Below are 26,769 nucleotides of genomic sequence, written 5' to 3' on the forward strand. Positions count from 1 at the left end.
CTCATCCGAAATGTAACGCGAAAAAAGTAACGCAAACTAGGTACGTTACTTAAAAATTTGTAACGCGTTACCGTTACAGTTACTTTGGAAAAAGTGTAACGCGTTACTAGCAAACGTTACTTAAAATGTAACGCGTTACAAGTAACGCGTTACTTGCGTTACGTTACTTCCCAAGACTGCTCTGATGCGATCTACCGGATAATATGCAGAACACACGCAACACGTTTCTTACTTTATTAATAACACATTAATCTTCGTTTACAATCAAGTTAATATGTAGTGAAGTGGTATCATCCATGTGCTTGGTTTTCCTTTTTCTTGGTTGTATCTAAAATCTTCACTAACAGCATTAAGAGTCTGTGATATATGCGCCCCTTTTTCAAAATTTTTGGCCTAAAATTCGTGGATGAGCAGTTACAATCACATATTAGCTGTTTAGTTGTTGTTTCTTTTCTTAAGATAACTTTATTGTTACTATTTTTTTTAGTTAAACCATAAATGTACACTCATGTCCAAAATTATTGTCGCATGTCTATAAATATGTTCTTGTAAGAATATAATTGGATAACGAATTCACCCGGTATTTCTTATATTGTTAGTATGTGTATAATCTGCAAAGCCACGTATGTGGCAAATTTCATGTTAAAAGAGCAGTAAATAACAACAATAAAACGAAAATAAAACTTTCTGGTCAATTTAGCAACATCTTGTTTTACTAATTTTAATTTTCGTATTTATAATTTTTTCCCTATGAAATTTACCACAAATATGCATTTCCCGATAATACACATAGTATCAGTATTAAAAGTACCCTGCAAAATTATTATCAAATTATATTCTTACAAGAAGACAGTTATAAATATGCGACAGTCATTTTGGACATGAGTGTACATAGTGTATAATAGCAATAACTTTACAACATGAGAACCAGTATACAAAAAATACGATTAAGCAAGAACCACACTTATTAATACTTTTGTATTACTCATAGACATGCAATGAGCTGGATTCTGTACTATTATTAAAAAATAAATAAAAGAAAATAAAAATAACAAATGTATTACTTGCGAACAATTACCGATAATATTTCCGTTTTCTCACTTATCACTGAGAATAGAGGTACTACCTAACTCTCTCCGTGGTCGCTTTATCACCACATATTAAATTGACTTTCAAAATAGACATTATTTTTTTAAGGGGCGCTTATATTTAAGTGAATACGGTATCTATATTTTCATAGGTTTTTTTTTTTTAGATGAAACTGATCCTGACGTATAGCTTCTTCAAGCATTTCATTATGACAATAGCAAGAGGATAATATAGAGCATGGTTAATAAGATAAAAGGGCTAATGGTTAGTGTTAGACTCACGCTCATATGGTCCTGGGTTCGATTCTCGGCCGGTGCTTCCCAATTTTCGGTGTCCAACCAGCGTCGTGAGGCAAACTGGGGAGTCATTGTGAATAAAATACGTGACAAGCACAACCAAGTTTAGAAAGCTCCTTATATACGTCTATTAGAGGAGACTGGGCGATCACGGGTTTCGTTACTAGGTTGGACGTAGTTCAGTGGGTCACTAAGAGATGGCGTTGGAGTGGCTCAGGTCCATAAGTGCTGTCATGCCAGTGGTTAGTTATATGTAAAAGATTACACTGTTAAGTAGCAGGTAGTTTCAATTGTTGCTTTTGTCCCCTCCTAACCGTGACACCATGCTCCTAACAATGATGCAATGCCACTTCTGAACTTTCTGTTTTAACTACGTGTTATCTGTGTGAGTACTATTCATTAATTAAGAGACGAAATTAAAATACCGCTAATTTTACAGTAATTATGTGATATCTTCAAATAGATTTAAAAAATAAATAACCGAAAAGTGGAACAAGAGCACGCTAGATAATATTATTTTACATGAGATATCGTTATCATGACTCACTTATCTGCTTTCGATTTCCAGCCATTTAGAAAATCGGCATTTATTTTCGCGTTTCTAAATGGCTGCAAACGGAAAGCTCCTAGGTGACTCGTGATGATGGTGTGGCTCAGTTTAGAGCGTTCACCTCCGGTGCTTGAGGTCCCTGGTTCGATCCCAACTCGCGCCGTGTGGACTTTGTGGTGGACAAACACCATGTGCGTGGATTTTCTCGCGGTTTTCCCGTTTCCTCTCACTTTCTTCATTCCACCATTTCACTCATCTCTCATCATCACCGTCTCCTTTAGCCTAACCGGCATAACTGTGGGACGTAACACTTAAAGATTTCATTTCATTTTTTTCGTGATGACGGTACCTCATGCAAAAATTAATATTGGCTAGCGCGCTCATGTTCCACATTTCGATTATCTTTTATCATTACCATAAAATTAGCGGTATTTTAATTTCGCAGTGATTAGCCCTCTTAAAGCCTTTCCCTTTTGCTTACACTCATTTTTCTCTTAGATTGTACTTTCTTTCAACTCCCTTAGGATACAATTTCCTTTCAATTCCCAAACGAGTTTTTTTTCTGTGCTTTTTTTTCTGATTATTTTAATATTGTTTATTTTCTTCTCTACTGATATTATAACACTTCCTCATTTATTGTTATTTTTTGTCCTAATTTTTTTTCTCCTCTCAGTTTTCTTTCGAAAGTCTGTATTGCGGAATAAAATTATTTTCTACTCTCGGTTTTGTAACCATAGCAACGACGCGTACCAGCTACATACGAAGATTAGATAAGTGACGGAATAGGAGTATATTGTCGGTCTAATCAAAATACGTTATCAGCAACTCTGACAAATAAAGTGTTGCTGTTAGTGTCATGTGTATACTGCAGCATATTCCCTTTCCGTCATTTTCTCATAATGACGTTTCACAGTTATACCATGTAGACTAATGGAGACGGATGATTAATGAAAGAGTTGGGGAAATGAGTATGTAGGAGGAAACGGGAAAAAATGGAGAAAACCCAAGGTCACAGTATTGTCCACCACAAATTTACATCTCGGATCGAACTAGTGAGCATCCGAGATGAGCAGTTTCGCAGTAAGCAACCGTGCTTTCTCCCTTTGTGCTAGTTGCCATTGCTTGTTAACTTTTTTTTTTCATAATATTTACGTTTTTGCTCCGTATAGACCAACGCTTAAGAGGCCTCATCCCAGCGAAATTAAAATACCGCTAATTTTACAGTAATTATGTGATATCTTCAAATAGATAAAAGATAATTTAAATTTGGAACAAGAGCGCCCTAGACAATATTATTTTGCGTGAGGTACCGTTATCACAAGTCACCTAGTGTCTTTCCGTTTTCAGCCGTTTAGAAACGCGAAAATAAATGCTGACTTTCAAAATGGCTCGAAATTGAAAGCAGATAAGTAAGTCGTGATAACGGTATCTCATGTAAAATAATATTGTCTAGGGCGCTCTTGTTCCACATTTCGATTATCTTTTACTTTGAAGATATCACACAATTACTGTAAAATTAGAGGTATTTCAATTTCGCCGGGATGAAGGCTCTTAACACAAAACATTTGGCCAGCATTTTTCGAAGTCTTTATTCTGCACCCACAAAATAACGCTGTTCTTCTTTCTAGAAATTTCTTCTATGATTCCTATTCTTGTTTTTACTTGTCATTCTAACTTCATATCTTTACTAATAATGGTTTTCTTCTTCCTGAGAGTTTCATTCGCCATTTCTATCTTTGTTTTTACTTCTCACTATCCTTTCATTTACTTCTAATTCAAACTTCAGATATTCACTTCTTCATCTGGTTCACCTCAACCATAGGTTGGCGGGCAACATGGAAATTTTTAAACTTTTCTCTCCCTTGGGGGAGCTATTTTATACTTTGATAAGATCTCTTCTTCCAATACCACATTTCAAATGCTTCTAGCTTTTGTATTTCAGATCTTCAGTAATAATGTTTCTTTCTTTTTTTTTTCCTTAAAGGTTTCTTCGCCATTCCTATCCTTGTTTTTACTTCTCATTCACTTCAGATCTTCACTAATATTGGTTTTTCCTTTTCAGTTGTTTCACCATTGATATCCTTGTTTATACTTCTTGTTCAAGCCTGGAAGTAAATTATAGCCACCTACCCTAAGGGAGCTAGATGGGATATATTAATCCAGTGAAGTAGAGGATAGGGTGGCCAGTTCTTTTCCATAGTTCAGAAAGGGCTATAACGAACTGAAAATTAATAACTGGAACAGAGGACTTGGTTAAAAATTACAATTATGAACTTAATTTTTACAAAACCGATGCATTTATGGCTCCATTCAACAGATATTCTGTTTTACACTTCAGTATTCCTATGATATAAAGCACTCTGACGTCCTAAAGGTGTTGGCGCAGAATGCTGCGCATATTATGGACCGAAAGGAAAAGAAATGAAGACATATTAAAGGAAGCTAATGAAGGACGAGAAATCATGAACATAATAGGAAAAAGAGGAAATCTTAATAGGCACTCCAATTGGATCACCGTGCTGATAGAAGGAAAGGCAGAGGAAAAACCAGGAAGAGGAAGACCAAGGATAGAATATTTAGATGCAGTTATGAAGAACAGAACTTATCAAAATATAAAACAGCTCACCCAAGGAAGAGGAAAGTTTTAAAATTTCCATGTTGCCTATGATCCTATGATTGAGAAGAGAAGAAGAAGACGTCCTATAGTGTCAAGAAGTCAGAATCTTCACAGAAGATAAAAACTAGTAATCTGTTCGCTTCTCTTCTCTTGTGATATTTCGTTTATTCCCCTCATCATTCATTTATCTAATCCTACAAAGGTATTGGTGATTACGTACATTGAAACCTGCCGAAGCTCTGACCACGCTTGTTCCACAACACACAAAGTGCGATTGCTGTACGTGTGAACGTACGAAGTAGCAGCAGATTGCTATATGTGGATGTCTTCTTTTTATTTGCAACCATGTTAGGGGCGTTACAAGTGTATTACATGTGTGTATTATTTTCCGAAAAATCGTGAATCAACTTGATTGATTATGAAGGTCAATAATTATTTCCTCTTATGTTACATACAAACAATTAAAATTTTCTTCGGCTGAAGGAATTCCGACATACTTTTGCCTATAAGTTTGTCACGTTTCACTGCTAAAGACACGTGGCGCTCTTGACTCCAAAGGAACACGCTGGTTGATGATTACGCTTCGGATTTTTATGACATGCAGTATTTTAGATGTTTTGGTTTTCCGTGGTTGAGTTGGTATAAAATACCTTTCTTGTCTTTTCTGTACTAGATAACGCTGCATCTAGTGGCCATATAAATGCATATTTCTTCTACACTATCTTTTTGCTTGTGGTCATATTGTGACCAGAATTACTACAAAAAGCACATTTGTTGTTGTTGAATATTTGCAGTGTTTTAAAATTTCACCAGATATAGGTATATAGTAAAGCCACGATTATCCGCGGAATTGGGTGGCAAGGGCACCGCGGATAGCGAAAATCGTTGGTAACCCCCCCCCCCCAAAAAAAAATACTAAAAATTAGGCGCAAACACGAAAAAGAATTTCAGCATAAAAACTGTTTTATCGTGAAATAATAATAATAATAATAATAATAATAATAATAATAATAATAATAAAACCTTTTAAAATATGTACAGTACAGCAGAAACCTTTGTTCTACTGCTTATCAGAGTAGAGGTACTCTACGAATCGTGTACTATTGTTGGGAATATTGATTTTTACAATGCAAGTTATTTTTATGTTTTAGAACATACAGTACTTATTTGCATGTGGAGTGTCAGTCCGCAGCAACTACTTACGAAAAGTAATTGAGCTCGACTGCAGCAAGGTTATTATTATTTTTTTTTTTTCGCGGGACTCGCAGATAATGAGAGCATTACTATATTTCGTAAAATGTCGTCTACTTACGTGACACGAGACCAGTGGGGAGGCAATAGTAGAAGCGTAGTGAGGCAGAAGAAAATTTATTTCTGGCCTAGGCACCGCAGCACAAATAACTAGAATAAAACAGCTCCGTTTTTTGTTGTTGTTGTTTGTTTGTTTGTTTTTTTTTTAATCAAAAGATCCAATATATTTTAATCAAAATTTTTCTAGTAGGCCTTATATCTGGAGAACTACATATAGTGTAGCCAAACCCGAACTATCACTTAACTCAAAAAATGAAATGAAATCTTTTGAGTTTTACGTCCCACGGTTATGCCGGTTAGGCTAAAGGAGACGGTGATGATGAGAGATGAGTGAAATGGTGGAATGAAGAAAGTGGGAGGAAACGGGAGAACCCCGAGAAAACCCACGATCACGGTGTTTGTCTACCACAAAGTCCACACGGCGCGAGCTGGGATCGAACCAGGGACCCCAAGCACCGGAGGTGAACGCTCTACCACTGAGCCGCCGCGCCCCCATCACTTATTATGTGTTTATTCCGTAATAAATACGAAAATTCGACATAGGGGCCGTTTAAAAATTTTCTGGCCCCTGATCCGAAAACTAATTATTGGACTAGATTGCAATATTTTGACCGATTTTTTAAAAATAATTCCTAAAATTCTTGTTTTAGTGATCGAATAGCCAAACCGGCGTGTTGTGAATAGTACTAGGATCGAATTCCGACTTCCACCAACCATTTCGTCGTTTTTCTTTTATTTTGTAGTACATACCAGGTATGTGAAAGATTTTACTTCAGGAAACAATTCCCTGTGGGTATGCGGATCCCGGTTTCGATTCCTGGTGGAAAACACTGATAGTATTTCGGTGGTCTGATTCGACCGTAAAACACAGGACCATGTCTCATATAGCCTCGCTACTGAAAAGGAACGCTAAACAACTTCATCCATCCGCACACAGGGAAAAAAACGTATTTGGTCACGTATAATGTAGGTTACATGTGTAAATCCTGTAGTTTTTGGACTTAACGTAGGACTATGCAAACGTATAACGGGAAATGTACGTTTTATACTACTTCCCGTATGTGTTTCATCAATACGTATTTTCCGTATGAAAGAAAGAACTGTATATAGGGGTTCAGGACCTCGTATACAAATGAACGTATATAACATATTATTGACGTGTATAAGATATGTAATATACGCAAGAATGTTAGATGTCAGACATCCTGCAGCGATATTGTGTAACATCTAAGCGGGGAAAAAGGCAGTACGTATGTTACGTATGAATAACGTGTATTCCGCACTGATTTTCGTAATAAGCATATGTATATCGTATATTTGTATAATATACCGTTGCCCGGATAACTGATTTTTCTCAGTGCATACATCAAATTATTCCCGTTTTCAGTTTTTTGTTATTATTATTATTATTTTAACGTATTTGTAGAAAATTGAACGCTATCCTGCTTAAGCAAATGGGATCACTGTAATAGTTGCCTTTGTTTTATCAGAATCCATGTAAGCCAAGGACTTGTATCCAATTACAACCTAAAATTTTTAAAAGAAAAACTTAACTAACTAGAAAAGAAAAATAATTATAGACAATTTATCATCCATTAGCTATCAAAGAACTTGATTTTTTTTTAATGGAAAGGAGGTAATTATAGTTTTCGTTGTGTTAAAACTTATTGTCTACTAAAAATACAAAAGTTTAGATAAAATACAATTTATTTTATCTTCCCGCAAATAGCTTAGCGACCAGTAAAATAAGAAACTACCATAATCTGCGTAGTTTATAATTGAGCAGTTTATACACTTCAGCTTTAAAACAACTAATACTAAAGAAATTGAAAATTGGAGCTATTCATTCGCCATACTAAACCGCCACGTTTAATTTATGAATCTATTGGTATGTTAAGGGTCTTCACTACAGCGAAATTAAACTACCGCTAATTTTATAATTTTTCGGTATTATCTTGAAAACAAATAAAAATATTCGAAAAGCAGAAACGTAGTGAACTAGATAATACGATTTTACATGTGATACCTTTACCACAATACACCTATCTGCTTTTGGTATGCCGCTATTTACAAATCCCGCAAAAAATGCTAAATCTATCGACAGTTGCAAATCGAAAGCATATAGATGAGTTGTGATAACGGTGTCACATGCAAAATCGTATTGTCTAGTTCACTACGTTTCTGCTTTTCTGATATTTTTTATTTGTTTTCAAGATATTACAGAAAAATTATAAAATTAGCGGTAGTTTAATTTCGCTGTAGTGAAGACCCTTAACTCACTGGCGTCTGGCGTCAGAAGCACATAAACTTAGGGGGAAGGGATTGGGGTGCATGGAGTACCCCAAGAAAAGCCGGAGGTCCTTTTCCAGAAATTAAAAAAAAAATCTTCCTACATTGCGTTTTAAAGTATTTTTTACGTAAAAAGTAAACGAAAACTTAACTTGTTTCGTGTGTTTTATTTTTACCTTTGATAGCCTAAATGATACCAAGTGTATGTAAAAAAAAAAAATGATAAAAGGTAGTGTGAAGTGAATACTCAGATACGATAAAGTTTGGGAAACAAGTTTTATGTCTGCAAGCCTACAACTAATGTAAATGAGGCCCAACAATATATACTTAAAAAAATTAGTTGATTTTTTTAAATAGCTAAACTAAACTCGTTTTGCTGCTCACTATCTAAACAAAAACAGTTTGTTACTTTGCAGTTTACTCCACCTTTATCTTCATAGGGTCAAAAATTGACTGCCTTTTTATCACAATTGTAAACAAACTTTTGTGCTACTTTTTTCAAATCCACTTAGTCTAACATTGTTTTGTAAACGTAGCAAACAGCTGTATGGTTGAGCCTTATTTGGGTTAAAGTTGATTTATGATACTTGAAATATTGGGGGGGGGGACGAAGCCCATTTTACAAATATTGCGGGGAACACGTCCCCGGTTTTCCCGGTGAGATTGACGCTCGTGTCAAGTTATCTTGTCTAAACAAATTATGTGGACGACCGAATTTTTTAGTTTGTACGGTGCCGGTATATGCCTTGAATGTTTCTACCTAGACACAAGTTGAAGCCACTTATCCTAACGTAACTAGACGAACCACGAATTCACGAAAGGTTGTAGATTATGGGTAGGGTGGCCAGCTCCTTTTTCTACAGTTCAAAAACATACACGACAGACTGAAATTTCATAGGAAATAGGGGATTAGGATTATAGGTTGGGTTACACGTATACGCAGGTAGTCAGTAGTACACGTTTATTAATATTCCGATTTATAACGCTCTGACTTCTTTATTGTAACGTACTTTAAATTAAATTTTGAAGTTGTAATATATTATTTTATTTTATTTTTAAAGCTTCAATTTAAATTTTGTTACTATTATTTTTTATATAAAGATTGAAAAATAGCCCAAAAAGTAAAATATATTTTATGAAAATAAATGATTACATGAGGATTTAAGTAAGTATTTTTGGATTTGATTAGTAATATAAAAATGTGATTACATGTGAAAAACATTGTACGGGAAGAAAAAAAAAACAAAATGGAAAGAAAAATGCTTAAAGCTATAAATTTACAAAATAAAGGTTTTAATTTTAATTTTTAAATATTTTTAAATATGGTTTTAATTTTTCAATTAATAATTTTAAAGGTAATTTTAATTTTTAAATACAATTTCTAAAGGTAATTTTAATTTTAAAATTATTTTTAAATATGATTTTAAATTTCAAATATTTCCTTAAATATAATTTTAATTTTATTTACTATTAAATTATTAAGAAATGGTATATTATCTAAAAATTAATTTTAATTATATTTTTAAAGATAATTTTAATTTTTAAATATCTTTCAAAAGATAATTTTCATTTTTAAATAGAATTTTAAAGATAGCTTTAATTTTTTTTAATATACAAATGCTTAGTGGGCAGGGCCGGATTTAGAGGGGTGCACGTGCACCTCCTTTTCTTATAGATGTACACTATCTAAAATGAGAAACTGCGAGTGGAAATAGCAACAGTTTCCGAATTGTTTTGCTGTCATGTTTCCGTTTAGATCTTAAAAGAAAACGGAGTTTTGTAAAAGCAATAGTTTAAGTCGATTTTCTGAAGGTTGAAGGAAAAGGATTCACCAAGCAAATCAGTATTCCTTATTCATACCAAAGATGCCTAAAGGCATTTTTTTAAAATCATATTTAGTTCAAATGTAGAGGTGCACCCCATCAGAAGATCCTGGATCCGGCCATGCTAGTTTGGCAATTGTATTTGTCGTTGGTTTAAATTAGCTTGGAAAACCGGAAATTAATAAGTTGAAGGGGTAAATTAAAGAACTGGTATTAATTAGTGTTTAATAAAGTAGAGTACGTATATCCAAAACTCACACAATTTTTTTTTTTTTGAAAATAGTAACAATTGTTCTGAAACTTTAATTTAGTACGTGTTTACTTGTTTAAAGAACTACTGTATTAGTAACACTGACAAGGGAACATCTTATATTGATAGTAGCGTTGCCCAATCAAACAATGTGCAATCGATAGAGGAGTGAAGAAAAGTGAGGAATCCAAAGTTTTACGGGCCGATACGCAGAAACACAGGAGATACAGAGGAAAGAATCTAGAATCATGTGAAGATAGCAATACAAAAGATACACTGACACAGAAAGAACTTCAAAATGATTAAAGTAATGAAAATGACATTTACGCAACAATATAATAAGCAAAGATTGTACCCACAGACATGCTCAATAACATCATATGTAATGCAGTGTTGCCAACTGAGCACAAAATGAAGTTTTGTTAAATGGCACGGAACACAAATTATAACATGTAGAAAATCTAATTATGAGTAGAACCATACCTGTAAAGTCATGATGTACCGTGTTGCCAACGTTTGAAGATAGGCCTATATGAATTCCTATATGAATATCGGATGTACACGATTCTAACTAGTTAAAACCAAAATATGACCACAACCAAAATATGACCACAAATAATATAAAACCACAAACAATAATATAATCAGTGAAGCACAAAAATAAGGGACGAAGCACAGTGTCGAAGCAGGTTTTCTCAAGTGGAAAATCAGAATAGTATCAAACACAACGCACAAAATTGAAATGATGCATGCTCTTGGATTGACGATTGATTAGCAGGCTCACGTTTCTGATGCACGTAATATTGTATCACCTCACACATTATTTGTAGTCAATTTTTCAGTCTTGCTGTTGATAAAGCGCTCCGCAGTGTGTTGGTAATGTATGTACTCTTCTACATCCGAAATTCATATAGGCCTATCTTCAAATGTTGGCAACACGGTACATCATGACTTGTGCCATTTAACGAAATTTCATTTTGTCCTCAGTTGGCAACATTGCATTACATATGATGTTATTAATCATGTCTGTGGGTACAATGTTTGCTTACTATACTGTTGTGCAAATACCATTTTGATTACTACAATCATTTTGAAGTTGTTTTTGTGTCAGTGTATCTTTTGCATTGCTATCTTCACATGATTCTAGATTCTTCTTTCCTCTGTATCTCCTCTATTTGTGGGTGTCGGCCCGTAAAACTTTGGATTTATCACTTTTCTTTACTCCTCTATCGATTGTACATTGTTTGATTAGGCAATGCTACTACCAACATAAGATGCTCCCTTGTGAGTAATATGATATATCTTAAGAGGACATGTTGACCTTTTGATAAATCAGAAAAAAATTATCTTGACATTTCGTCCTTTATACTATGATGCTCAAGTTATAAAATGCTATCGAGTGCAGTTCTCTCAAACAGACCCCAAAGTACTTTAGCTTTCGACGTCTCTTATCTTTCCAATACACATAAAAAAAAAAAAAAACTGAAGATTAAAACAAATAGATGTGTTCTTCAAGATTATTACATAGCACGTCCAGAAAGTAAGTTCCGTTTCAATTTATCTGCGCTGCAGCGCTGCGATCGCAGTTTCGCACATGCGCGGTAGACGCTCTGTATCAAGGAGAAGAAACGTGCGCCATTTGGAGATCGCTGTCAGTCACGTACGCTGTGTTGTGCTTGTTTACAATGTCGGTGTTGATTGAAAATCCCGCCGCTTGTGAAATCAGAGCGGTGATTCTGAATGCGAGGAAAGTGAAACCAAGTGAGATTTATCGGCAAATTTGTGATGTTTACGGACAAAATGCGATGAGTGATTCAATGGTGAGAAGATGGGTCCGACAATTCAATGAAGGACGTAGTGACGTGCACGATGAAGAACGAAGTGGGAGTCCATCTTTGGTTACAGAAGAACTGGTTCACGCGATTGATGACAAGATCCAGGAAAACCGCAGGTTTACAATTAGTGCTCTCGGTATGGAATATGGTATGCTTAGCGGTCAACACTTCAACAATGACGACGAGCTGAAAGAAACTGTTTCCAACTGGTTGAAGACACAGGCGGCAAACTTCTATGAAGAAGGTATACAAAATCTTGTGGCACGCTATGACAAATGCCTGCAAAATTTCGGCAGTTATGTGGAAAAGTAGTTTAAGAGTTGTAGAATTTTGTGCAATAAATATTTTTTCTGTATCTGTACACAATTTAATTTTATTACCAAACGGAACTTACTTTCTGGACGTGCCTTGTATTTCAATAAAAAAATTGTATTTAGCAGAATTTTGGGGCGCCAAAGCTTAATGGAACCAAACATGGAAAGCCTAATAGTGCTTACAGAAACAGTTTTTAGTCATTTTCTTTTATTTACTTGTAGGGGGGATGGTAGTTCAGCGGTAGAGCGCTTATCTCTGGTGCGTAGGGTCCGCGGTTCGTTCCCTGGCTAAGTAAGTTTGTGGTGGACAACGTCGTTTTCTCCGGGTACACCCATTTCTTACCACATTCTCACTCCGCCAATTCTTCCATCATCATTGACTTGTCTTAAGAGTCTTCATCCCGGCGAAATTAAAATACCGCTAATTTTACAGTAATTATGTGATATCTTCAAATAGATAAAAGATAATTGAAATATGGAACAAGAGCGCCCTAGACAATATTATTTTGCGTCAGGTACCGTTATCACAAGTCACCTAGTGGCTTTCCGTTTTCAGCCGTTTAGAAACGCGAAAATAAATGCCGGTTTTCAAAATGGCTCAAAATCGAAAGCAGATAAGTGAGTCGTGATAACGGTATCTCATGTAAAATGATATTGTCTAGGGCGCTCTTGTTCGACATTTCGATTATCTTTTATCTATTTGAAGATATCACATAATTACTGTAAAATTAGCGGTATTTTAATTTCGCCGGGATGAAGACTCTTAATCATTGTCTTCCTTAGCCTAAAGGACCTAATCGTGGGACGTTAGACTGAAAGATTTAAATTTCATTTCATATTTACTTCCATTTACAAGTAGTGTGATTGTCACAGTTATAAATGTGTGTGTACGTTGTGTGTATGTGTACTTGTGCCACTGTTAGAACACAACAAATGTACAATTGGCTACTTCACATTGTGTATGTTTTACATATACAATAAGTAAATGAATAAAAATAAGGAGTAATTTGTTTCGGCAGAATAAAAAAGGTATCCGTTGTTGTTGGCAATGATTGACATTCATTTTAGTCTTATAAAAATGAGTTTTTCTGGATTTTCTCGAAAACTGCGCATCAGAATAAGTCATTTTGTTTAACTTGATGTGATCTATCAATCCACTATGTGTTCATCTTTGAACAATATCATACTTAAATTAAAAATTAAAATTTTGAACCTATTAACTTGAGTTGACTTGGAGTCCAGGTCCCTTTCAGCAGCGAGACAGGATCTACTGATTCACGTGGAATCCGAACCACATGAGAGCTCCCGCCGGGAATCGAACCCGGATTTCCCGCTAAATTCTCCATATTATATACTGTCGTCTTGCTAATATCAGAATGAAATGTTTGATTAGTGTAGAGTTCAGAATCAGTTTCATGTTAATAAGCAACGTGGTTATCGTACACCACAAGTTTTTAAGTTTTGAAAAAAAATTCTTTCGAAAACTAATCTTTATACATTTTTTTTCGTTAAACACTAATAACGCAGTAGAATTTGTATGATCGCGTAATGCAAAAACATAGTATTACAGTAACTGACTTCAGAAGACTCTGTTTCCTATTTTAGTTGGATTATGGTGGAAATTTGGAAAAATAATTTATTTCTGTCACTATACCGTAAGGGCTTATTAACATTGTGTGTGTTTTAGCATCTTGCCTTCTAATATTGTGCGCGTTTCAAGACTCGATAAGCCGTGTGAATAGGGTTGACTATAAGTTGTTTTAAAAGAAGTACGGCTTATCCTTGAAAGAAAAAATGCATTTGCCGTTGTTGTTGTTGTTGTTAAGTTATTTCTTTTAACCTAAAAACAAATTCTCATAACTTGCAAATGTACGAGCAATTTGTGAGTTATGTAACTACTCGTACAATGTAACTTCTTAGATATTATGAATGTTAATACCATGAACTTTATGGTTTTATCAGTAAGAAAGATTATGCGAAACTATGCTGGTAGTTGAAGCTGTCAGTATTCCAGGTGTAGAATATACAGGATGGTCCAAAAGTGTGGAAACACCCAAATGAAAAGCAGGATTTTAAAATAATTGTAAAAGTAACATTGTAGGTAGTTACGGTAAGCGATAAAGCAAAAATAAACACAGCGTTGAATTTCTGAGAAAACATTAGGTGAGAACGAAGTATCTCAACACGTGGTTTTCATTTAAGAAAATGAAAGTGAATTCAAAATGACGGATTTCAATATGGCGGCTCACATATCTTAAAAGATTTTTTTACCATCTGTACTACGACCTACAGTGTTATTATTGCATTTTTTAAAATCGTGCCTTTTAATTTATTTCCACACTTTTGGACCACCCTGTAAATATCCACGGTTAAAGTCACCATGAATATATTAATAGATTCACTTCATTAACGAACTTGACTGAAATAATCGTTCTAGTGGTCCGTTGCAAAAAAATCGAACTTAGCTTTCGTTCTAGAGCTATTGTATGGAGTAACGGGCGGACGTTATAAGGCCCACTAGTGTACTTAGGAACGAGGTATTTTGAGCAGCATTGAGCGCAAGAAGCGTAGTAGCGCCAGGGAGGAATGGGATATATTATTACTTCCTAAGTTAATCACTTCATAAATGTTTTTTAAGTTGACCACTTCATTAACATTTTCTAAGTTGGTCACTTCATAAACGCTTTTCTAAGTTGGTTACTTCATATACATTTTTCTAAGTTGGTTACTTCATAAAGGTTTTCTATGTTGTTACTTCATAAACGTTTTTTAAGTTGGTTACTTCATAAACGTTTTCTAAGTTGGTCACTTCATAAACACTTTTAAGTTGGTCACTTCATAAACGTTTTCTAAGTTGGTTACTTCATAAACGTTTTTTTTTAAGTTGGCCATGAGACGAGTTGGAGCTCTTCGAATAGAAACAGATACACTTTTCGAGACGATACACCACAGTCATGATACGTTTTCAATACGATACATGGACATAATAATAATAATAATAATAATAATAATAATAATAATAATAATAATAATAATAATAATAATAATAATAATAATAATAAAGGTAGTTACTTGAACATCGTTAAACCAATGGTGGCCTGTCATAGACAGATTTTACTGTAGTTTTAAAATTGTGAAGAAAAATGTTTGAAAAGAAGAAAAAAGTGTCAAATCTATGGTGACCTCTTAAGATATTCAAAACCACCAGCTGATGAAAATTGAAAATCATTTTATCTTAATTGCATTCGTATTGAAATAATTATCAAAAAGAAGTAACATTTTTTTTTGTGTGTGTGTGTGCTTTGGAGGATGAAAAATATGTAATTTATAAACAGTCAAAATATTTTCCATCCAACATAAGCAATATTACATATTTTTCATCTTTTTTTCTTTCTTTTGGAATTGTTTGTTCATGAAAAGATGTGGTATTAAACGTATCTAATGAATACCTACGGTTGATTTAAAAAAAAAAATGGTTTCCATGAAAGACAGACACAGATGCTTATGTGTCGTCAATTTAAGTGTTGACGTCATCGTATAGAGTGAGTCAACTTATTTCCATGGAATATTCATCAAACTATTCTGCCCCAAGTAGCAAAGGACTGTACATACCAAAAATTTATAAATTCCATGTCTTCATTTACTGTAAATGGTGAATTCGCCGTCAAAAGACACTCTTTTCATAAGCAAACGTTAAAAGTGATCGTGTTTTAATTGCGTTGTTTCGTTCTGTACTGCATTTACTTATACGACAAGGTTTTTGCTCTGATAATAATTACTGTGTTCATTTTCTTTTTCTAGGTAAGTACTGGGACTAGTATAACTACGGAGTTACTGCATACAGTAAGTCAAATATGTATTTATTTCTAATATTTAAACTTAATGCACAGTCTCTAATTTATTTATATTAGTTTATTTTTTAATGAATTATGGCTATGTATAACAGAGCCGACTCTAGGCAATTTGCCGCCACCCCCTTTCTCCAGAAAGAAGAAATCTTAAAAGCTACGATTTTACGTATGCTATCCCCTCATGAACAACGAAGGGGAGGAAAAGTTCACTCGCACTCAGAAAGGCCTAAGCACTACAATACAATCTTGTTGTGTCTGTTGATTTTCTTTAAATAGTAATATAATATTAGTGAAAGATAAAGTAAGGAAAGATGGTCATTCTTTTTATAGAATTCAATATCGGGCTTTAATCTCAGTATAAGCCTATCAGTTTGCAATTCCAGTGCAACTAGCTCTTTTATCTTTATTTCTTGATTTTCACTTACATGTTAAAAAGTTTTTTTTTTTAAAGCTTGTTTCCACCTTCAATGATAAGGAACTTGTTTGTGACAAAGACAAGACTAGTTTTCATATCAAAACTGTGATAACTAACTAAATAGAGCAGGTGTTCGCTACTGTTCGAGAATTGGGTTTTTGTATTTGACAACAGTCAAGCAATTCACACCGGGATTTTTTTGACCATTTGCTTTAGCACTGTCAATGTGACCTTAAACTAATCATGCGACCTAAACATGATTTATGAATATAGTATTCAAATAGAAGGTCAGCTTAGTAAATTTAACTGCCCCATTATGACGTCTGTTTCCAACAAGAAATATTTATTTTAAATAATATAGTTATGATAGATTTTGCCGCCCCGTTCAAATGCACGTGTTGCACAGATGGTAGAGCCGGCCCTGATCTATAAACATAAAGCAATATATAAAAGTACTTGAATGGAGTTACTGTACTCCAGAGTATCGTAACATGGCTGCATTATACTAGTACCTTTTTCAAACTTAGAATAGAAAAATCCGAAGTCTGCAGAAAGTTATCAATAATGTGGTAGTTTTATAGATACTATTCACTCCAAACTGGTGATAAGTAAGAAACTTAATCTGTTGACAGTAGCAAAGTTTTCGTAATATAATTTTTAACCACAAACTAAACTGTATTTTCCCCTTTGTTATATGTACTTAGTATGGTTAAAAATAAAATAGTTCATTATTCGGATAACGAGTAATTGCGTCCTTTCCAAAGGGGTACTTATCAATGAAGAGAAAATGTGGGAAACTGAAAAAAATAAAACTCTTTTTTTTTTTTTGTGGGGGGTAAACTACCAATATTTTAATCTGCTTCGTTGATTTAATATGTACGAGGGATGATCGAAATAAAAGGTTAGAAAGCCTATTATGGCTTATGTGTGAGACGTAGCTGGAAGATCAACACACCTGATGATAGAGGGTAGTCAACGATAGTCCTCGATGTAATCACAATTTTTGTTCAACCTCTTATCACAACGGCAGATAAAGTTTTAGATACCATTTGCATAGAAATCGGCGTCAAGTTCTCGTAGGAGGCATCGGTTTTGCCATAACCACATGCCAGATAATGGTGGCCAGCCATTTTTTTCTTTAGAACAGGGAAACTATGAAAGTCACTGGGGTAAGGTCAGGACTGTAGAAGAGATGGTCTAGTCGTTCCAAGCGTAACGTCACTGGTTGAAGTACTGGGTCTACCGCTGTGTTCAGGGTTGTCACTAACGATATTGGTCCGTCTTTCTTTGTTGGCAAGACACCATTTTCCGATATGTTACTTTGAAATTTAACCCTCCCATACACCTCTACAATTTGCCTATGAATGTCAGCAGAGTGTAGTGTTTTTGGCCCACAGGAACCGCACCACTGACCTCACTTCTACTCGTGACCAATTCTCCAGACGAATCATCACTTTTAATGTCCACTTCTTGGGTATACGTGATCAGAAGCTGAAGTCTTCAAACCTGCACGAAAACAGATATGTTGTTAATTTACAAATAAATTTTCGTTAAGAGTCTTCATCCCGGCGAAATTAAAATACCGCTAATTTTACAGTAATTATGTGATATCTTCAAATAGATAAAAGATAATCGAAATGTGGAACAAGAGCGCCCTAGACAATATTATTTTATATGAGATACCGTTATCACGACTCACTTATCTGCTTTCGATTTCGAGCCATTTTGAAAATCGGCATTTATTTTCGCGTTTCTAAACAGCTGAAAACGGAAAGCCACTTGGTGACTTGTGATAACGGTACCTCACGCAAAATAATATTGTCTAGGGCGCTCTTGTTCCACATTTCAATTATCTTTTATCTATTTGAAGATATCACATAATTACTGTAAAATTAGCGGTATTTTAATTTCGCCGGGATGAAGACTCTTAAGGTACAGTGAATAACATAAAAATTTTATGCTTTGTAACCTTTTTTTCGATCATCCCTCGTAAATATGTTATGAATGTAGTCCATGAATTTATACATAATAAGCCTGTAATATTTTGATACTGATACAAAAATATTTTAAAGAAAGGACTTCTTAAGTGCGTGGAGTGCACTTAGCGCCCGTAGATTTAGCGCCCACATATAATATCGTATACTTAGCGCCCAGAAAATATTTGATGCTTATCAGTGTGCTAGGGTTGACCAAAGAGAGAACTAGTTTATATGTATAAATGTAGTTTCGTACTCAAATCATCTATCCCATTCCCTCTCTTTTGACGACTAAAGAACAAAAATTTTTCAGTTGAAAGATCCTGCCTAAGGGGTTTTAAAACTTCCTGCACAATTGTCATGTCACTTTTAAAACCCCTTAGGCAAGTTAAAAGAAATGTGTTCTTTCCTTCCTCTTCTGTTCATCACCGTCAGCTCTAACACTGACTTTTCATGTACATCTGTAATTACGTACAATTTAATTACGACTTAAGAGCATTACCATATCACCTATGAGATTTTCATATATGGATGTGAATTCATGTGCCAGCGTTATTTTAAAATTTATATAGTTTTAAATAATAATAATTACACGCACCTTAATGCAAATACTACTGCATGGAAAACAGCAATTATTTACGCACATTGCATAACTTCATTTCCTATCGTAAATACAGGGTGTCAAAAAATTCAAATGCCAAAATTTGCTGGGTAATTCTTTATATCAAATGAAAATAAAACGTTCTAATGAACATGTGTCAAGTGTTATAAGCCGCCCTAAACGCAATCAATCACATTTTAAACCCTAGTTTAAAAATAATGGAACATATCGTAAGTAGTTAAAGAAATTCGGCAAGAACTAGTATTTCCTCTATCTAAATATCCATACAAGGATACACTTTTAACCCTAGGACCACGGGCGGCGATTAGGGGGGGAAAGGGGGGCAGTTGCCCCTCCACTTTTTGAAATGACCCATTAATGTATATAGTTTCATTTGGAAATATAAAGTTTTGTATGTATTATTGGTTTATAGAATACAAATGGTGCCATAAAATATTTGCCGTTCCATGAGTACGTATTGGTTATCTTTCCGTGAAGTTAAGAAAGCTACAGAAATTGCGTTTTAAAAATGCCACTAAAAATGGCCCAAAAATTAAGCTGTTGGAGCGAGACAATTCGAGCGTACTTTCATTTCATCTTACAAGGGCTCGATATGTTAGTAAGCCGCTCTGGATCTAATTGAGATATCATTTCGCAAGAAAAGAAGTCCTTCACAAGTTATTCTTTAATTGCACAAAAATTGACAGTTCCTAAAACAGTTCTTTTCTTGAAAAATTGACAGTTCTTTTCTTCTTTCTTATAGTAAGGAATATTTTGATTTGATTTTTTTCAGTTTAACATCCTGTTCAGCAGCGAAGCTATATGAGACGTGAACTTAATGATTAACGTAGAGTCCGAACCACGTGAGCTCCCCAGGTCTCCCACGTCAAAGGTGCGTACGCTAACCGCTTAGCCACGAAGGAGCTCAGTAAGGAATATATAATTTTGCAGTGTAATATACGAGTTTAGGGGTGTACATATACAGTTTTGTTATACAATTAAATTTAGTAAATTCAACATAATTCTAGGTTTTAGGATTATTTTGTATAACTGGAATGTGGAGTGACTAAGTATTGTTGAGTTTTGATGTATTCCAAGAAAATGAAAACTGTATCTAATGGCAACGAACATGTTTCGGGAAGCTGCAAAAATATTTCTTTGAATGTCGTAGCATATGCTTGTAGTATTCACTGTCTTTCTAAGAGTAATAACACATATAATAACATGCGTGGAATTAAAAATATAAGTTGTTCATTAATTTCCAGTTTCAATATAACTTTTGCAGAACAAGCCTTATTATCCATTACTAGATTATTTGATTAATATTATCCTTTCTATTTATTTGTTTTGCAAATTTGTTATTAAATAGGTCCCTAATCTGATCACACAATTTTCCAGACAGAATTTTTAAGATGCATGATTTTATGATTTTTTGATTTCATGAGCAAGGAATCAGATCTCTTCTTACACCTTCGTTGTATAAGAGTACAAAGAGTTAGTATCTTGTGTTGCTCTTGTCAATTTACGTAACAAAATATGAAACAAGATATACGGTATTTTAACTGAAAAAGATAGTTATACAGCCTTTAGTCTATATAACAGCCTCCTAATAGTTATACAGCCTTTAGTCTAACAAAGTGTTACAAGCAACCAGGAAAAGTAACATTGACATACAAATACTGTATTCAGATCATGTCTTGCCTCCCCACTTTTAACGTCCAACCGCCGCCACTGCCTAGGACTACCAGGTGGGTCCATTGCACTCGTACGCATACTTTCTTTAATAATTACTAAGGCTTAGTAAGTATTGAAATTCTATGACATTTCCCTGGTTGTGTTCTTGTATTATGTTATTTAAGTATTTTTTTTTTTTTTCATTTCCGTGAGTTAAGTGATAGTTTTTAAAATTTATAGCATTGGGTGCCGAGTGGGTCCATTAAACTCGAGCCTTAATGAAGAAATATGAGGATAGATTCAGAATAGATTGAGATTGTGGCTCGTAGCGGAGTGAACGTTCTGATAATCTTCTAACTGTACCAATGAAGTCAGATATAACATATTGCAACTTTATGTGTTATTATTTAGTTTGATTGATTTAATTATTTGCAATTTTGCTTATTTTAGTAGCAGCTTTTCTTTATTTATTCACTTATATAAGTCCATTGTCAGAATCATAATAGTTGCTTTTGTCTATCAAACTGTATTAATTTTTCCATTGTATGCAGTTGCGTATCCAGGGGGAGTTTCCCGGGATATAAACTCCCAAGAACCAAAATTTTAAAAAGTCGCTAGAATAAAATCTAAATTTGTGCTTTCAGTCTCCACATTAACAAAAAAGTTTTCCGGAGTAGGACACTGACATCCCCCCCCCCGAATAGAAATCCTGGCTTTGCCACTGATTGTATGTAAAGTTTTGTTTATTGTTAGTGTGTTTTGATCATTGCACGTGGTAGACAAACAGATCACTAACAATACACGTCACTATTGATGGTAGAGGAGGAATATTTTTGGTAAATCAATAAACAATGAAGAAATTGATTCCCGACAGACGATAAGATATTAGCAGACTTATATACAAATGCAACTGAAGTTTCTTGTTCAGGTACCGATATTGAAATGAGACGTTGTGTAGTTTTCTTATCCAGAGGATTGGTTAGAAGTTTGAAGCATAGCACCTATAGCTAATGCAAAAGCACGTGCTAATGCAAAAAGCAAAACTCCGGAGAAAAGCGATCCTACATGGGCTGTCTTATGTTTTGATGACAACATCGGCGCTATTAGAATACCTGATGATGAACTGTTCCTAATTTGTGAAGTTGCAGATTCTTTACACACTCTGCAATATAATTTTATTCTTACATATAATATGACTGTAGACGAACAATTTCTCATTTTTGGGGTGCGCTGTCTCTTTTGACAATATATACCCAGTAAGATCACCCATTGCAAAACACAATGCACAACTATCCTGAAGTGGTCACTTCTAGAGCGGAGGAAAAACTCAAAGTTATCATATATTACAACACAACAAAATCACACGTTCACACTAACAATCATATGGCTCGCTGTTAGATTACAAAACAATGAACAAAATGGCCTATGACAGTATTTTACATAACTGATGTAAGTGGACTCAACACTTATGGTATTGTGTCATCAAAGCGTAATTTCAAACGAGAAACAGACATTAAAAAAGTTTGAAATGCCGTAAATTCTTCATTTCGTCTGGTTAGCAGTTCGCCAACGTTGAGAAAAAATCACGGAGAATGGAAGCTTCCCTGCATACTGAAGAGGAACAGTCTAAGAAATTCTCTCCAGCAAAGAGGGAGCACAAAACAAGAACTTTCTGCCGCAATGCAAGCTACATGAATGTACTGACATGTAACATTTTCGAAGTGTAACACTCCGACTTTGATAAAATTTGGCAGGTAGATATTACACATGAAATAAACGAATACGTGTTTTTTCTTTTCTGGGGAAAACTGTTTTAAGGGTAAAAGCCTCCACTCAAAATTTGGAGAAATTTGAGGTCCGAAAGACAAGAAGAAGTTAGCCGGAGTGAATGAAATTGTGCACAGATATTATAAACGTTAAATGATGGAATATGTGTTTCGTATTTTCCTGGGAAAAATGGTTGGGTGGGGCACAGACCCCTTCAAACCTTTGATCTCGAAATATCAAAAGCGCTAATAACAGTACGTCAAAAATGCCTACTGGACATGGAGAATTGCAACGAAACTATGTTTACATTTCATCACGACTTATCAAAGTGCTAATTAGTGTAGTGAAAAGTACCTAAAAAGACATGGAGAATTGTAAAACAATTACCTGTGACTAATTAATTTTTAAATTTTGTTACGCAGAAATAAGTTTTCTTCTTGCAAATTTCAATATTATACTTCTGAATAGTGTTTTACTTCATAATAAAACCTCCCTTTTGCAAAAATTAAAAAATTAAAAAATAAATAAAAATAATAATAATAATAATAAATAAAAATAATAAATAAATAAATAGGTTTGTATTTAGTTTTATGTCCCATGGTTTTGCCAGGTAGACTAAAGAAGACTTGAATTTACTGATTATAGTGGAATCCGAACCACTTTGGTCATTCAATGCTCTCCCACCAGGAATCGAATCTTGAACCTCATACGCCAAAGGCTTGCGTTCTTGCCACTAGACCAGCGAGGAGGGATAAAACAAACATATATAGGAATATGTAAATTAAACTCACAACCAGACGTGGCTAGTGAGGGAAGTCGTAAGCCAAAGCGTTCCAGACAAGTCACACGAACACGAAGTACATACTGCAGCACTTGAGATTGGCGAATTTTTACAGGGAGAACGAGAAAGTCCGATTTCTATGGAATGGTGGACGGATTTGTTTTCCTTCTCTCTGACAAGGGTCAGAAGGGATGGATTACTTACAGCAAATCGTACCAGAAGAAACTGAAGAATTCCTAATTTATTTTGATCAACATTACGCATCAGGTAGTATCTGGAGTATGCGACTTTCATCTTACGGTGATCTTACGATTCAATTTCTTTGCTAGCCTCTTTTGTTTCCTCGCAACATACCCGTTCATATAGCAAAATTACAGAAAGAGACACGAACGAGTAAATTGATAGAAGCTTCGAATTTGAAATTCCAAAAGGTTGAACCTGTCCATCCTTCCTTGTGGATGGACATTACAAAAGGATGAGGCCATGGTTTCAACTGCATCGAACAAGAGCAGCGATATGAATTACCGAAGAAGAGGGTAAAATGGAAAACGACTAGCCTTCAAAGGCGCTTGTTCAACTTAGTGATGGATTATTCTCAAAGAAACACCATACTCGTTCAATATCTGATTGGAATTGATTACTGCATAAGGCTGTAACTTTAGGGTATAATGTGTACAATAAGGTTCGTAGAGCGATTAACTTATTGGTTCGTAAAGCAACGTTCTTTTTATTATAGAACGTTACGTTGTTTTTCAGTGCTTGTAGTGTATGATATCAATTGCTTAACTATATAGATTTATATTACGCATATAGCTGTGAAATATGCATCAGACTTAATGCGGATAGCTTGTTAGATTTTTTTTTCTGAAACTGTGTAATACCATATGATAATATGACTTTTTTTCTTTTTTAGTATCAAACCCGATGTTGTTATATAGTCAGAGTTACCATATGACAGATTTTTACCGGGACAGTCCCGGTTTGGAAGCTCTTGAAATGAAATGAAATCTTTGGATTTTACATCCCACGGTTAAGGAGATAGGAGTAGGATAGAGGAGACGGTGATTGTAAGAATGAATGAAATGGTGTAATGAAGAAAGTGAGAGAAAACGAGAGAACTCCGAGTTTATCCATGCACGCAGCGTCTGACTACCACAAAGCCCATTTGACGCAAGATGGGATAAAACCAGGGATCCTATGAACCAAATGTGAGTGTTTCTACCACTGAACCACCGTGACCTCTATGAATACTCTTATCCCGGTGTTTCGCCAGTTTACATTTTGTCCCGGTTCTCAGTCGTGAGATGTTCACCGTTTTTTGTATGCCTTATCCTCATTGCGGTATTCTAGATTACGTCTGTTTTACATAGTTTCACATTAAAAGCTAAATATGTAACCTTAGTTTATAGTACATTTAAATATTGTAGACCATTGCATACCACGGAGTACAGTTACATACATGCATACATGCATACATACACACACACACACACACACACACACACACACACACATATATATATATATATATATATATATATATATATAAACAACGTTTCTGCGTTTCATCCTTTCCCCCGGAGGTTATGATTCATTGAAGCGTCATAATCAGTGCTATTGGCTGGTCTCTGTCTCTCTCTCTCTCCCTCTTCATAACAGTTTTACTTAGTGGACGCTAAGTACACGGAACATGGATGTAAGAAAATAACAGGAATTAATGACCTGTGGAAAGAGTGGTAAAATGAACTGGACATCCCTGATTGTGAGATAAAATCAATATAAAATTCCTTCTGTGAGCCAGAAACACTGGGCGCTAAGTCTACGGGCGCTACATGCACGGAACCCTTAAGTGGACAAAATATTTTTAGTGATTTTAGAATCGTTGAATGTCAGTAAGATATATTTTTATGCAGATTTATGGGAGGAGTTCAATGATAACCACTAACTCAATTTTCGATTTGGGGGGGGGAGAGGACAAGGACTCCTTTTTAAATGGACGCCTCGAATGGAATAACGGATAATTACTCGAAAATGGCAGAAAAATTTCGAGTAAGTTCAACAATTTTAAATTTAATTCTGTAGTCTTTGATACCAGCAGCACCCTATCCTTGTTATGTCTACTGATTCCCCATATACGTTAAACAGAGCGGGGTCTGGTCCGTACTTGAATAGGAAACGCCATTGGGGAAATCGTGTGATGCTGTCAATGTAGTCTTCACCTTACGTCGTGAGGACAATTGGGGAGTTCACTTCAAGAAACAAGAAGTGAACTCCGGCCAGGAGAAACGTGGAATTGTGATGTGCTGACCACACATCACCCCAACGAGAAAGTCCCCAGCTGATAGGCTTCCGGACTTCGTGCTTTTTAGTTCTTTGACTAACAAGGCTTTGTAAGATTTTATATTTCGTCGCAGTAGAGAATTGGCTTACCAAGATTTCTAAACACAATAATGGTTTCGAAAGGAATAAAAGTAGGAAGAGAAGTGAAAATAGGAAAGAAGTCATTCTGTGAACGTCCATCAGAACATTTTATTCGTTTCCCTTCCCAAAGCTTGCTTGGAAGGCAATGTTGCCAACTAGGCAGCTGTAAAAAGTACCAGTATACATAAAACTATTTTTTTTTTTTTTTTTTTGACATCAGTGACAAGTTAGTTCACATTAAATGCACGAGGTAATACAATTAGGACTTCATACGATTGATAATTACATTTTGTTTGTGTTTTACTTGGACAAGTCTTAATGCCTTACTTCGTTGTTTTATCCATATCAACGTCACTAGAGTTAAAAAAAAGTCCTGTTTTAGACAACTACCATAACCGTCTCAAATAATGGAACACTCTTTCTTTGATCAGACGAAGAGAAATTAACCCATATACGCTTTAGTGCCTATTTTTAGGTACTAGAGTAGTGTCTTAATTATTGGATTAAAAAGTACCAATATAGTTACTTACGGTTTCACGTTTTTCTGCGTCGAGACATAGGGTGAGATAACGTCAAACTTGAAACAAAGGCATTTTTAGGTCTATTTTTATAATTTTTGGAGGGCTTACTTTTGCACCTAGAAGAATGAAATTTTGCACACATATTCAGTGCACCCCCTTAGTATTTTTCAGATTTTTTTTCAAATTTCTACGTGAAAACAAGGGGGTCCAGTGGAGCAACAGGTAAAAAATGAAAGTTTTTAACAAAAAATGTCTTTTTTCGCGATTTTCCTGCCTCCGATACATGATGGAGACACGTGAATGGTACCGTTTGAAAGGCTGTTCCATTTTGAAAAGAATGATGTAGGAACCATGACTCTACGATAAATAGGGGTGTCTGAGGAAATTT

General features: G+C 34.9%; 1 protein-coding gene across 2 annotated transcripts in view; it reads left to right on the forward strand.

Moving 5' to 3' along the window:
* LOC145662276 (uncharacterized) overlaps positions 1-26,769 on the forward strand; it is a 729,687-nt gene that overhangs the window by 295,850 nt on the left and 407,068 nt on the right. The gene's annotated exons all lie outside the window — the stretch shown is intronic.

The sequence above is a fragment of the Thermobia domestica genome, chromosome 10 (assembly GCF_964235325.1).
Source record: "Thermobia domestica chromosome 10, izTheDome1.hap1.1, whole genome shotgun sequence".
NCBI lineage: Eukaryota > Metazoa > Arthropoda > Insecta > Zygentoma > Lepismatidae > Thermobia > Thermobia domestica.